We start from the raw sequence: 13,874 nt of genomic DNA, 5'->3' as shown, positions 1-13,874 counted from the left end.
ATCAATCAATATCAATCAACAACCAAAGATTGGATTTCCAATTGATTGATTCAAACGCACAACCTGTATTATTTCAATTATATAAACAAATATAATGCGGAAATAGAAATAACACAGACACCAGAAATTTTGTTAATGAGGAAACCGCAAATGCAGAAAAACCCCGGGACCTAGTCCAGATTGAACACACACTGTATTAAGCCGCTAAAGACACTAGCCTACTCCAAGCTAACTTCGAACTGGACTGTAGTTGAACCCCAATCAATCTCCCACTGATCCAAGGTACAGTTATGCTCCTACGCCTCTGATCCCAGCAGGATACTGCGCACTTGATTCCCTTAGCTGATCTCACCCACAACTAAGAGTTGCTACGACCCAAAATCGCAGGCTTTGACAATAAAAAAATCTGTCTCACTTAGACAAGTCTATGAAAGGATCAATATGTCTCCCATAGATAAACCCTAAAGGTTTTGTTCCATCTTTTGATAATAATCAAGGTGAACAGGAACCAATTGATAATCCGGTCTTATATTACCGAAGAACAACCTAGATTAATCAATCACCTCGCAACAATCTTAATCATATGCTAGTGAATCAAGATGTCGCGGAATCACAAACGATGAGACGAAGACGTGTGTGATTACTTTTTATATCTTTCGTATCGGAGATATCAATCTCAAGCCAATCAATCTGATTGTACTCGTACGATAGAAGATGCAAGATCAGATCACACAACTATGATAAAAATAGTATCGGTCTGGCTTCACAATCCCAATGAAGTCTTTAAGTTGTTAAACCGGTTTGAGAAAAGAAAACCAGAGGTTAAAGGAGAATCGCCTCTAGTATGCAAACTAGTATCACACGTAAGTTGTGGGTATTGGTTTTGCACAATACTAGATGTCTCCTTTATATAGTCTTTCAAATCAGGGTTTTGCCTTGGTCACAAAGCAAACAATATCCACCATTAGATGAAAACCTGATTTAGATTCAAGCTAATATTTCTCGATTGTTAGATCTAAAACTTAGCTTGTTACACTCACTAGACGATGCACACTTCTAGGTTTGTTAACCGTACCCAAACGTATGCACTTTTGGTTCAATAATAGTCAACCAAAAGTTTTGCCATATGAGCATTTCATATCAACTATGTTCTTCATCACCATAACTAGTTCAAATGACTTCAAACGAACTAGTTAGAGAGTTGCTCAATTGCAAGGAAATCTCATGTACTACACAAGACACAATTGAAGCAAAGATGATTTGATTCACTTGAATCGGTTCATGAACTTTTATAGCCACGGTTTGCATACTGCATTCCTTAGTCAAACTCCAGAAGATATATAACCTTTCTCAAGTTCGCAGATTAGGTTCGCGGACTTAAGCAACCGGTAGAGTTTACAAACTCCAGCAGAAAATCTCGGCAAAGACCTTCCGCCGTTCGCGGTCTGGGTTCGCGGACTAGTCTAGTTTGTCAATTCCAGCAGAATTTCTCGGGATGAGAAGTTCGGAAGTTCGCGGACTGAGTTCGCGGACTTGGCAAAGCCATTCTTCCGGTTTCTCTTGATCAACAAAGTTCGCAAACTTTGGTTCAAGGAATAGGACATATACATAAATGTGTTTCCACAACAATGTTTATGTCCACCATTGGTTATGTAATCTAAACTCTCATTTCAATCATTGAAACATTTTTAGAGGACGTTATATAGTTGTTATTCACAAACCATTTCTCGTCAAAGCAATTTTCCAAAGTGATTGAAACATATTATGACTTTCGTCACTAGGTAAAGATAAACTTGATCGAAGCGAAAATCTTACCAACACATATTTTGAGATATAGATAGGCGAGGTATACTCGGCTCGAAATACCAAATGTGTATAATCCAAGTCTATATATATAGCATATGACTTCTTGTCTCAAAGAGTAGGAGATAGAGTAGATAGACTTTTGAGTGACATATAAGTTCAAGTATTCACATACCTTTTTGTCGATAAGTTCCATGATGTGATTGTAGATAGTGATAAAAGTGGTTCGATTCTCAGACTTGCGAAGGATAAAATATAGACTTAAATTCTAAAACTAAAATAGAAAACAAACTAAAAATTATCACAAACTCAACCAAAGATGATATCAATATTAAAAGAACAATGAGGCTAAGATTCCACTATTTTCCAAGTTCAAAGTGATTTAATCCCAATAATTATATTTATGCAATTTTCTCGTTCAAGTTGATTCTAACTATTGCAATAGGTAGATTCTCAAAATAACAAGTGTAAATCCGAAGCATAGAACATCAAAAACCTAGGTCCAAGTATGCTCTATCAAAAGAAATAACAATTGCTTAACAAAAATCATTCAAACAATTTTCAACCAAGGCAAATAATCATATAATAATTGCAAATAAATAAATAAAATAGGATATACCACTTCTTGTTGGAAAAATAGCTTCCTCTATCGCCTCAGCAATGGGGTTTAGCTCCTCATATTAATCACTTGCTCAAAATATTTGTTTATGGTTCAAAAGTTGATTAAAAGATGAAAAACTATAACACTGACTGTTTGAAACGATGTATTGGTGTTGCAAAACAAAGGACTGACTGTTACGAAGAAGTTACTGTAGCAGCGTTACGAATTTGAGACGTTGTTCTTATTTGCAATGCTTGTTCTTCAACAGCAGCAGCAGAAACACGGGTTTTCCTGCAACTTGATCTTCTCAGCTCTGTAGTGTTACAAACTTCTCTGCGACTGCTCCAATGACTTCATAACCCTAATTGTGACTTGACCCATCCTATATATAGCCAACAGGATCGAAAATTGCGAGTAAATCCTTCTTTTCTTCCACGGAAAGTTTTCTCTTTTTATTTTTTACGCCTCTCTGTTTTGCTTCTACCGAGAATTGCTGCCTATTTTTCCGAATCTGTGACACATACCAATCCTTTTGGTGTATCAACTGAATCCCAATCCATCTCTACGTCAAACTCCGACTAAAACTAAGCCCAATCATCAACAAACCCAATAAACTTCCGACGCCTCTGTTTGCTTCTCCCGGCTTCTCTAGCCCAATTCGTTCGGTCCAATCACTTGTAGCAACCCTGTTGTGCTCTAACATGTCCAGCCCAACGAAAATCCGAGGTTGAATCTCCTTAAATCGTCCCAAGAATGCGAACTCTAATATGAGTCACGTCTGCCACAATTTGCCGCCAAATTCAAAATTCAAAAGGTGAAGGTGACCTCCCCCTAGTAATTAGGTTACCCCTTATCCAGGGTGCTGGGTCCGCATAACACTTGTCCCTTGGGTGCCTTTAGTAATTTTTCTGGGATGTTTTCAACACTTTTTCGGGGTTCCTCCGGGGTATTTCTGGGGTGTCTCTGGCATACTTCTGGGGTGCTTCTGGTACGTTATCTACGGAGGTTCAAATGCCACATTTTGAGCCAATTTCGCCGCAAAAGCTTATTTCTCCAAAAACACCTACAAAGACATAAAATAACCAAATAAGTACAAAATCGAGCACTAACAATATATACAATTGGGACAAATTAGACACATAAATGCGTCTATCAAATACCCCCAAACTTATTATTTGCTAGTCCCGAGCAAATCAAAACTACAAAATAAAATCCTAACTCACTGTCGCAGGCATCGTCGATTGCATTTAGCGTATGCAATAAGCCTTTAAACCCCTAGGTGTCCCTAGTGGCCGAGTTATAGTCTCGGGAGGGCTTACTAGAGATATACCCACAAAACCTTAATACTCCAGACCCTAGCTATCTACAACGAACCTTGGAAGGCACTAAAGAATCTCCTTGGTTGGCATACTTATTGACTACAAGAGGAAGTACCCTGATGCGAAATTCCAATTGATGTACACGAGTTTGCACTCAAGCATACTAAAATTCATATATAAGTGACAGAGCTCTACTCAGATAGTTGCACTATGGACATCATATTCGGAGTCAAACTAATCACATGGAAAGATTAAGAGATGGATATAGAAAAACATAGATGGTGTTGATGTTGACCAAATGATCGATGTTTCACATATCTGTCTGAAGGCCACTGCTAAAATGAACCTATCCTAATGGACTGAGATACCGGTCTGACTAATATCAACACTGCTGGCATATACAAGGGAACCAGCGGCCGATAACCTAAATCTAGATCAACAAACTGGCATATACAAGGGAACCAGTGGTTGACTACATAGAATAATAACCTTTTTTCTCGATTTTTTTTTTTTAACGGCATGAATAGATCTTTTGGATCCAAGCGCATGCTTCTTGTCAGCATATTACACGATAGTTCCCACGGGTCCTGCATTCCACGCTTGTTTAGGCGACGGAGACAGGGAGAACACACATATTGCTATCCAAGTGTTAATATTTATTCCGATTGGTCTAATTGGTCCGGTCTCAACTTTTTTTTTTCAACTTTTTTTTTGTTGGTATCTCACTCTAATTCACCCTAGCATTGGTAACAACTTGAATCGTGAGCCCCACCTAATCACTTAGAGTAACATAGTTTAAAAACAAAATAAAATAAAAATAGAAGTGAAAAGGACTCAATGAGATATGGTGAAACTATCATGTTATTTCTAACACCTGAGATCTGTGCTTTTATGAATAGACTCTTCTAGATGTTTCCATCTAATCAGATTGGTTCCTCAACTCCTACGATCAAAATGCTTCCATCCACTTAGATTAGTTAGTGCAATCCTCAATAGGCATAAATTTCTAAGCCCTGGAGTTTATTTATTCATACTGCAACTAAAAAGTTTCTCCCATACCCCCAAACTTAAATCTAACTTTGTCCTCAATGTTCTAAAGATGAAATTAAAAGCATGAACAAAGAGAAACTGTTACCATTGAAGCAAAAGAGTTAAGGAAAGATATTACCTTGTTGCATGAGATTGGGTTACCTCCCAAGAAGTGCTAAGTTTAAAGTCTTCAGCCAGACATCAAGTTTCATAAAATGGCTAGTTATCTTTCAAATCATATATCAGTAGTCGAACTAACCGTGGGTCATCAAAACCAAATAAAACTGCCACTAATATGAAACAACTACACAGGATCAGAAAAAATAACATAAGGAGCACAACCTCATTGAAAGTTTCTTGCAAGACAACTGGATTTATTTGGGGCACCCAATTGGGCTTCATATGAGTGTCTTGAAAAACAGATTCATCCGAAAAAAGGGACTTTAATAGCTGGATTTCCTCCTGGACAGTATCAGGAGGATCGGGTTGTGGAGTCTGAATAGACTCAAGTGATACCTCATAAGCACTAGGATCGAGTCCCAAGTTAGGGACTTCTACTGGGGATAATTGACGATCACTACCCCCAAACTTAGAATTTTGGGTGTCTCTAGATATACTAGTCACAATATTCCTAATTTCTAGACCATCAGGTTTCTGAAAAGGTCAATTGCTTTCTCTGAGTTATAACCAGGTGGTTCATCCTCTAAATTATTTTGAGGTATACTAGCTGTAGGACTTATATGTTTCATATCTTGTATGGTCAACCATAGAGTTTCCTTATTGTCTTGAAGCATGATTTCTGGCCTGCTGTCCTGATCGGATGCTATAATCACAGGAAAAGTCTTAGATGGCCCTAAGAATGCAGATTTAGGGTCCAACTTAGGAGGCTCTTCTGAACAAGGGAGTAAGGTAGACTCAAAAGCTTGTAATGGTTCGAACCTAGCTTTCCATTTATCAGTATCTAACATAGGAATAGAATCCAACATAGCATTCACTTGTTCAATATTGCTATCTTCGTCGAAATCCATGTTAAAGTGGGCTAGACAACTCTCTAATGGATCTTCCGATGCGATATTTGGTAATGACTCCTGAACTAAGGTTCCTATAATGTTCACCTCTTCAACACATGTGTCATCTAGCTCATAAGGTATCTTACTGACATTAAAAATGTTCATTTCGATAGTCATATTACCAAAGGATAAATTCATCACACCATTTCGACAGTTTATGATCGCATTAGACGTAGCTAAGAATGGGCGACCTAAAATCACAGGTATCTGGTTCTCTGGGTCAGGGATAGGTTGGGTATCTAGGACCACGAAATCCACTGGATAAATAAACTTGTCGACCTCAATAAGAACATCCTCGATAACACCTCGAGGAATTTTGACAGACCTATCAGCTAACTGCAGTGTTATCTGAGTAGGTTTCATTTCACCAAGTCCTAGCTGTAAGTACACATGGTACGGCAGTAAGTTCGCACTGGACCCTAAGTCAAGTAAAGCTTTTTCTACCCGGTGTTTACCTATTGTACAAGCAATGGTTGGGGAACCTGGGTCTTTGTACTTTGGAGTGGTAGTGTTCTGAATGATTGAACTTACATGACTAGCTAAAAAGGCTTTCTTATGGACGCTAAGTTTTCGCTTTCGCGTACACATATCCTTAAGGAACTTGGCATAAGCAGGAATTTGCCTAATTGCATCTAATAAAGGAAGGTTTATGGTAACTTGCTTAAAAACCTCCAATATGTCATTAAAGTTCGATTCCTTCTTTGTTGATGCTAATAGCTGGGGAAATGGGACTCTAGGCACAGAATCAGACCTCTCAGGAACCGAATTGGCATCATCGGAAATTTTATCAGTCTCCTCAGTTAGTGGTCCTGAGGGATGAGATCCTGAGGGGTGAACTACAGTGTGTTCACTATCGGGCATGGTTACCTGATTGTCTACTACTCTACCACTCCTAAGGGTTCTAATAGCATTCAATTGATTCGATGGTTTTGCACCTACTTCATGAACTCCTCTAGGGTTGGGGGTAGTCTGACTAGGGAGCCTTCGTTATCTCTCTCACTTAAGGTCTTAGCTATTTGGCCGACTTGAAGTTCTAGCTTAGCAAGGCTCTGAGCACTAGTTTGAAAGTTCTGCTTGGTTTCCTGTTGAAAACTAATTTGGCTCTGTGCTAACATATCCTGAGTTTTTGCTAACATCTTAATAGATTCCTCTAAGCTATTCGTTTTGTTTTCTGGGCCTGATGAGTTCTTAGTGTAACCAAAACCTGGGGAATCATTAGAATTACTAAACTGACCTTGACTCTGTCCCTTAGACCATGAAAGGTTCGGATGGTTTCTCCAACCAGGATTATAGGTTTCTGAATATGGGTCAAACTTCTGACGGTTATCATACCTAGTGTTATTATAGAGAGCATTGGCTTGCTCTTCATTATTCTGGCCTTCCCAAAAAGGCTCCAATCTACCACTAGTGTGACCCACTTCTAAAGTTTCTAACCTTTTCGCTATATCAACAATTTTGGCATCTGATTCAAAGCTTCCTTCTACCCTATTAACGTTTCCTCTGTCTAGAAGAATTGTTTTCTGGGGTACCCTATTGCTTTCCCATTGTTGGGTCTTTTCGGCGATTTCATGCAAATATGTCATCGCATCATCAACTGTTTGGTTTTCAAACCCACCTGTACACATGGATTCTACTGTAGTTGTGGTGGGATAATCTAAACCCTCATAAAGAATATGAACTAACCTAACCTTTTCTAAACCATGATGAGGACATTGGGCTAATAAATCATTGAACCTTTCCAAATACCTATACAAAGATTCTCCCTCCTGTTGTGTAAACGTGCAGATTTGCGTCCTAATAGACGAGATTTTGTGCCTAGGGAAAAACTTTTTCAAAAAGGCAGATGTAAGTTGTTCATAGGTTTCAATTGATTCGGAAGCCAAACTATACAACCACGACTTGGCTTTATCTTTTAAGGAAAAGGGGAATAACCTGAGTTTTAAAGCATCATCATCAAGGTTTCTAATTTTCAGGGTACTACAAATTTCCTCAAAGTCCCTAACATGGAAATAGGGGTTTTCATTTTCTTTCCCTAAAAATATTTGGAGCAACTATAAGGTTCCAGGATTAAGTTCATAATTTGCTTCAGTTTCAGGTTACCTGATACACGAGGGACGAGTAGTCATAGTAGGATTCAACAAGGCTTTCAAAGTTGCCATTTCTGGCGCTATTGGACTATCAGGGATTCTTTCCTCAAACGGATGTTCAAAAACGGAATCTTCACGAATCGGACTTTCTAAATTGAGGTAATCAAGACGCTTAGAACTACTAGGTTTCTCTTTAACAAATCTACCTAGGCGTCTCTTTTACGTTCAGGCATGCAACAAAATAAGGTAGGGAATTCTATGCAAATACAAAACAAGGCTGACTCAACCAAATCAAACCTAAATTTCTAGCAAACAAAAAGCATGATGGCTCCACTTAGATTGTTTCTAGACCATCTTCTATTCTTTCGAAAAGGAACTCGTTACAATCTGAGAAAACCCCTCTAGAATCAATCCGAGTCAAAGTAAGTTGAATCGAGGCGAGGGAAGCTTAGTGGAGCTTTGATACCCAAGGCCTCACCGGTTACAAGGCGGCGCAGTCACGCATTCAACTCACAGAAACCTTCAAGAACTTCGAAGTATGCTCAAAAGAGTAACCAATATTCTTCGAACGACTTTCCTATTAAGCTCGTTACCCTATAGGTGTCGTTCTAGTCAAAATTTTAGGCTTAGGTTCGCGTTTGGTTTCGTTTTCCTAAGGCGGGCAAGAAGAGAACGGTGATGAAATCCGAACCCTTATCTTGTATGGCCAGTCCTTGCCCTTTACTAGGAAATTAAAGCAGCCGTTTTCAAGTCCTCAGCATATATGCAAACGAAGGAATACAGTAAACCCGCTGATAGGGGATTCGCGGGTGTTTCGAAAAACTTACCTCCCGTACCAGACGGGCGAAGAACCGCTGAAGTCGACTCAGGCCACGATTCCTATGTCATGTACGAACCCGAGGGGCCGAGGCGATATCGTAATCACCGTCCTTCTCTGCACACAGTTTATATTTAAACCAACCCTTCCTTAGGGTTTAAAAATAATAATGTCCAAAGTTTAATGTCCAAGTGTCCAAAAAGAAAAGAAAAAATTACAAAAATAAAAAATCCTAATACAGTTCTCTTTTTTTTTTTAATAATAAAGAAAAATAACTAAAAAGAAATTGTTTTCTTTTCCGTTCTTTTTTCTTTAATCTTTCGCTCCAAGTCTTTATGCTTTAAGATCCAATCTTTACGAAATCACCAAACTCCTTGGCTCAATTCTCTTTATGATCTAAAACCTGTAGACAAAAGATAAATACCCAAAAACGTAAAAAAGAACAAAAATAATAAAAACCTAAAAAATAAAAGAAAAAATAAGTCTAAAATCCTAAAAGCAAATCCGCGTCGGCGGCGCCAAAAATTGATGTGATTGTAGATAGTGATAAAAGTGGTTCGATTCTCAGACTTGCGAATGATAAAATATAGACTTAAATTCTAAAACTAAAATAGAAAACAAAGTAAAAATTGTCACAAAATCAACCAAAGATGATATCAATATTAAAAGAACACTGTGGCTAAGATTCCACTATTTTCCAAGTTCAAAGTGATTTAATCCCAATAATTATATTTATGCAATTTTCTCGTTCAAGTTGATTCTAACTATTGCAACAGGTAGATTCTCAAAATAACAAGTGTAAATCCGAAGCATAGAACATCAAAAACCTAGGTCCAAGTATGCTCTATCAAAAGAAATAACAATTTCTTAACAAAAATCATTCAAACAATTTTCAACCAAGGCAAATAATCATATAATAATTGCAAATAAATAAATAAAATAGGATATACCACTTCTTGTTGGAAAAATAGCTTCCTCTATCGCCTCAGCAATGGGGTTTAGCTCCTTATATTAATCACTTGCTCAAAATATTTGTTTATGGTTCAAAAGTTGATTAAAAGATGAAAAACTATAACACTGACTGTTTGAAACGATGTATTGGTATTGCAAAAAAAATGACTGACTGTTACGAAGAAGTTACTGTAGCAGCGTTACGAATTTGAGACGTTGTTCTTATTTCCAATGCTTGTTCTTCAGCAGCAGCAGCAAAAACACGGGTTTCCTGCAATTTGATCTTCTCAGCTCTGTAGTGTTACAAACTTCTCTACGACTGCTCCAATGACTTCATAACCCTAATTGTGACTTGACCCATCCTATATATAGCCAACATGATCGAAAGTCTTGCGAGTAAATCCTTCTTTTCTTCCACGGAAAGTTTTCTCTTTTTATTTTTTACGCCTCTCTGTTTTGCTTCTACCGAGAATTGCTGCCTATTTTTCCGAATCTGTGACACATACCAATCCTGTTTTGGTGTATCAACCGAATCCCAATCCATCTCTACGTCAAACTCCGACTAAAACTAAGCCCAATCATCAACAGAACCCAATAAACTTCCGACGCCTCTGTTTGCTTCTACCGGCTTCTCTAGCCCAATTCGTTCGGTCCAATCACTTGTAGCAACCCTGTTGTGCTCTAACATGTCCAGCCCAACGAAAATCCGAGGTTGAATCTCCTTAAATCGTCCCAAGAATGCGAACTCTAATATGAGTCACGTCTGTCACAATTTTCCGCCAAATTCAAAATTCAAAAGGTTAAGGTGACCTCCCCCTAGTAATTAGGTTACCCCTTATCCAGGGTGCTGGGGTCCGCATAACACTTTCCCTTGGGTGCCTTTAGTAATTTTTCTGGGATGTTTTCAACACTTTTTCGGGGTTCCTCCGGGGTATTTCTGGGGTGTCTCTGGCATACTTATGGGGCGCTTCTGGTACGTTATCTACGGAGGTTCAAATGCCACATTTTGAGCCAATTTCACCGCAAAAGCTTATTTCTCCAAAAACACCTACAAAGACATAAAATAACCAAATAAGTACAAAATCGAGCACTAACAATATATACAATTGGGACAAATTAGACACATAAATGCGTCTATCATTCCACCGGTTCCTTGAGTAGTTCTTCTTATTGTATGATGAATCGTCATGAAGTCCTTAAGCTCAACTACACTTTCTATCCTAGTCCGAGACTTAGCTATAATAGATTAGAAATCAAGACTTATAGTTTTGATCACTAACATTGAAAAACATGCTTGAGATATCAACACATGCGAGTTCGACCGAGCAATGCTCTAACAGTTAGGAATAGTTGAACTCCAGACTCCATGGCGATTATCTTGCAAAGACGAAGAACTACTCAAGGAACCAGTGGAACTTCATCCGACTAAAAGGTACGTGGAGACTTGAACTCATCTTGTCACTCAAAAATCTATCTACTCTATCTCCTACTCTTGAGACAAAAGTCGTATAAGTATGATAGTTTTCATACATACACATTTGCTGTTTCGAGCCGAGTTTACTCGCCTATCTGTTTCTCGAAATACGTATTGGTAAGATTTTTCTTTAACCATTTTCATCTATACCCTTGACGAAAGTCATGATGACGTTTCAATCTTGAAAATAGCTTTGATGACGATAGTGGATTCTTTATGTCTAACGACTATTATAACATTATAAAAGAATGTTTCAATGATTGAAATGTAGAGTTGAGAATTTGTAACCACCTATGGATGTAATCATATAGTGTGTTCGCACATTAGTGTATAAATCCATATGCCGGAAACCAAGTGCGTGTATGTGTGCATGCGGTATTGGTGAAGGAGACAGGTTGGGTACGCATACTGGCGGAAGTTCACGTCTGTGAATTTCTGTTGAGTTTGGAGTTTACGAAATCAAAACCAGTCACCTTAGGTACGCGTACTGGCGGAACTTTTCACCCGAAAAATTCTGATGAGTTTGGAAACTAAAACCAACTCAAAATCCGGTAGCTAAGGTATGCATACCCGTACGCGTACCCAAGCTGGTTATTTCTTAAATCGGTAGTTCATGGACTTAAAACAATAAATTATAAGGAATGTAATCTTTGCAAACCGTGGCTATATTGTTCATGAATTGATTTAAAATAATCAAACCGATTTTGTTTCGATTGTGTCTATGTATAAAGACCTAAGCAATTGAACAACTCTTGAACTAGTTCTTATGAGTCATTTGAACTAGTTATGACAAAGATGAATACGGTTAATATGAAAGCACTCATACCGGCTAATCATTGGTCAACCATTTGTAAACCAACAAATGTACACGTTTAGGTACAGTTACTCAAACCTAAATGAATACATTTCATTTGTTTGTGACAAGCTAAGTTTCGATCTAACGGTTGAAAGATATTATCTTGGATAAATCAGGTTTTTCATCTAACACTGATTGTTGAAGGCTTTGTTACCAAGGTAACTTAGATTGCAAACCCTGATTTGAAAACTATATAAGGAGACGTCTAGCAACTGTGCAAAACTAATCCCCACACCTCATGTGTGATACTAGTTAGTTTGCTAGAGTCGATTCTCTTTTAATCGTAGGTTTCTTCTCGAGACCCTGTCGATTAACGACTTAAAGACTTCATTGGGATTGTGAAGCCAGACGAAACTACTTCTCTTATAGTTGAGCGATCTGATCCATGGATATTGGTCTTTGGTACCATCCAAGTTTATCTCTCTTATATTTAATCGAGACTCGCAGATTGCTTGAGTAAGATTTAAATCAAGAGATAAAGATATAAAACTCTTTGATATACTTTTCTATTGATTGAGTCTAACTGTCTAGTTGATTCTCATAAAAGTATATTGGAGTTTGTCCATACAGATTGCTAATCGAAATATTGGGTGAGGTTGGTAGACCCCCTCTTTTTCACTTGGGTTTGTCAACCGGTTCACTATGATGTTAGGTAACTCTCTCTTAAACCCTTGCTTGTCTTTAAGGAAGTAATCAGTTTACCAACCAGCTTCTAACTCCTGGATATGAAAAAGTATATAGTTCATAGCATTTCTTCAACTATTTTCATACCTACAATAATGAGAAACTCAAAGAGATCTCATGAAACAATTGTTCTTGATGAATAAGAGACTGTCAAGGAAGAAAAAGTACAAGGGTCTTCGAGAAAAAGGATGGCTTTGAGCATGAAAGAACATAACTCCTGGTATATAAAAACAGTAAAGAATCTGACCAATACCTATAATGATTCTAAGGCAAAAATAACAAATCTTAAACTATTGCTAGCTAATGTTGTTGATGTTCAAGCCGAAATACTTGAACAATAAAGAGTTAGGATTCGAAACTGAAATAAGCTTATCTCATAAAGCAAGAACAACAGGGAATTTGTTTGCATCGCAGCCGAAAGGTATATGCTCTAACTCACGAGCATAACCAACCTACTATCAAGCGAGTTAAAGACACTATGATGGATTTCTTGAAAGGTATGAAGATGTTACTGATATTTGGTTTTCTTTTTAGTTAACTCCTTATAGGAATTAAGCTTTTGAAGTAGCCTAGTTATGTGTTCTATATTAGATACTTCAAATATTATCATATTTGATTTCGGTACCTACTCTTTATCAAATATTTTGTGTATTGCTTATATTGTGAGATTTGTTCTTTGCTATCATATTTCTGGTAATTATAATGGATATCTCATATGTTTTCACAGGTTCAAAACTTAGCTTTTTTTGTTCTTAAATGGCTAAATAAGAGTAAAGTTTTTTAAGAATTGAAATATTGATCTTCTCGCCATTACACTTTGTGAATATACTGCAAGGATTCCATAACATGTCCCTAGTCGTCGTCTTACTCTCTGAATGCATAACCGCCAAGGAATTAATTCGAGAACTTTGATCTCTACGTACGTACATGGCTAGTGAAGATATAATTTTTATGTGAGTCATATCGCTCAACTTATGCTATTCGTTCATAACTGACTTAGAGAAATAATTTTGTGTCGATGTTATCTTTCTTACGAAAATAATGTTTTTTAGTGCCTCTAACATGAAAATCATTGTTTTAAACATCTTTGTTCGTAACTGGCGATAAGAGAAGAAGGATACAAATTTACTTGTAAATTTGTTAATGTCCAAGAAATCCTTCTCTTGTTGTTAGAGAAAGGTAG

The 13,874-nt window shown here is 37.6% G+C and overlaps 1 pseudogene; it reads left to right on the top strand.

Annotated features, from left to right (window-relative positions):
* The first annotated feature begins 7,517 nt into the window (after positions 1 to 7,517).
* LOC113300735 lies at positions 7,518 to 7,617 on the top strand (annotated as a pseudogene).
* Positions 7,618 to 13,874: the final 6,257 nt, after the last annotated feature.

Source organism: Papaver somniferum, chromosome 7 (genome assembly GCF_003573695.1).
Source record: "Papaver somniferum cultivar HN1 chromosome 7, ASM357369v1, whole genome shotgun sequence".
Lineage (NCBI taxonomy): Eukaryota > Viridiplantae > Streptophyta > Magnoliopsida > Ranunculales > Papaveraceae > Papaver > Papaver somniferum.
The sequence above is the reverse complement of the archived record's forward strand: the minus strand, read 5'-3'. Positions and strand labels throughout refer to the sequence as shown.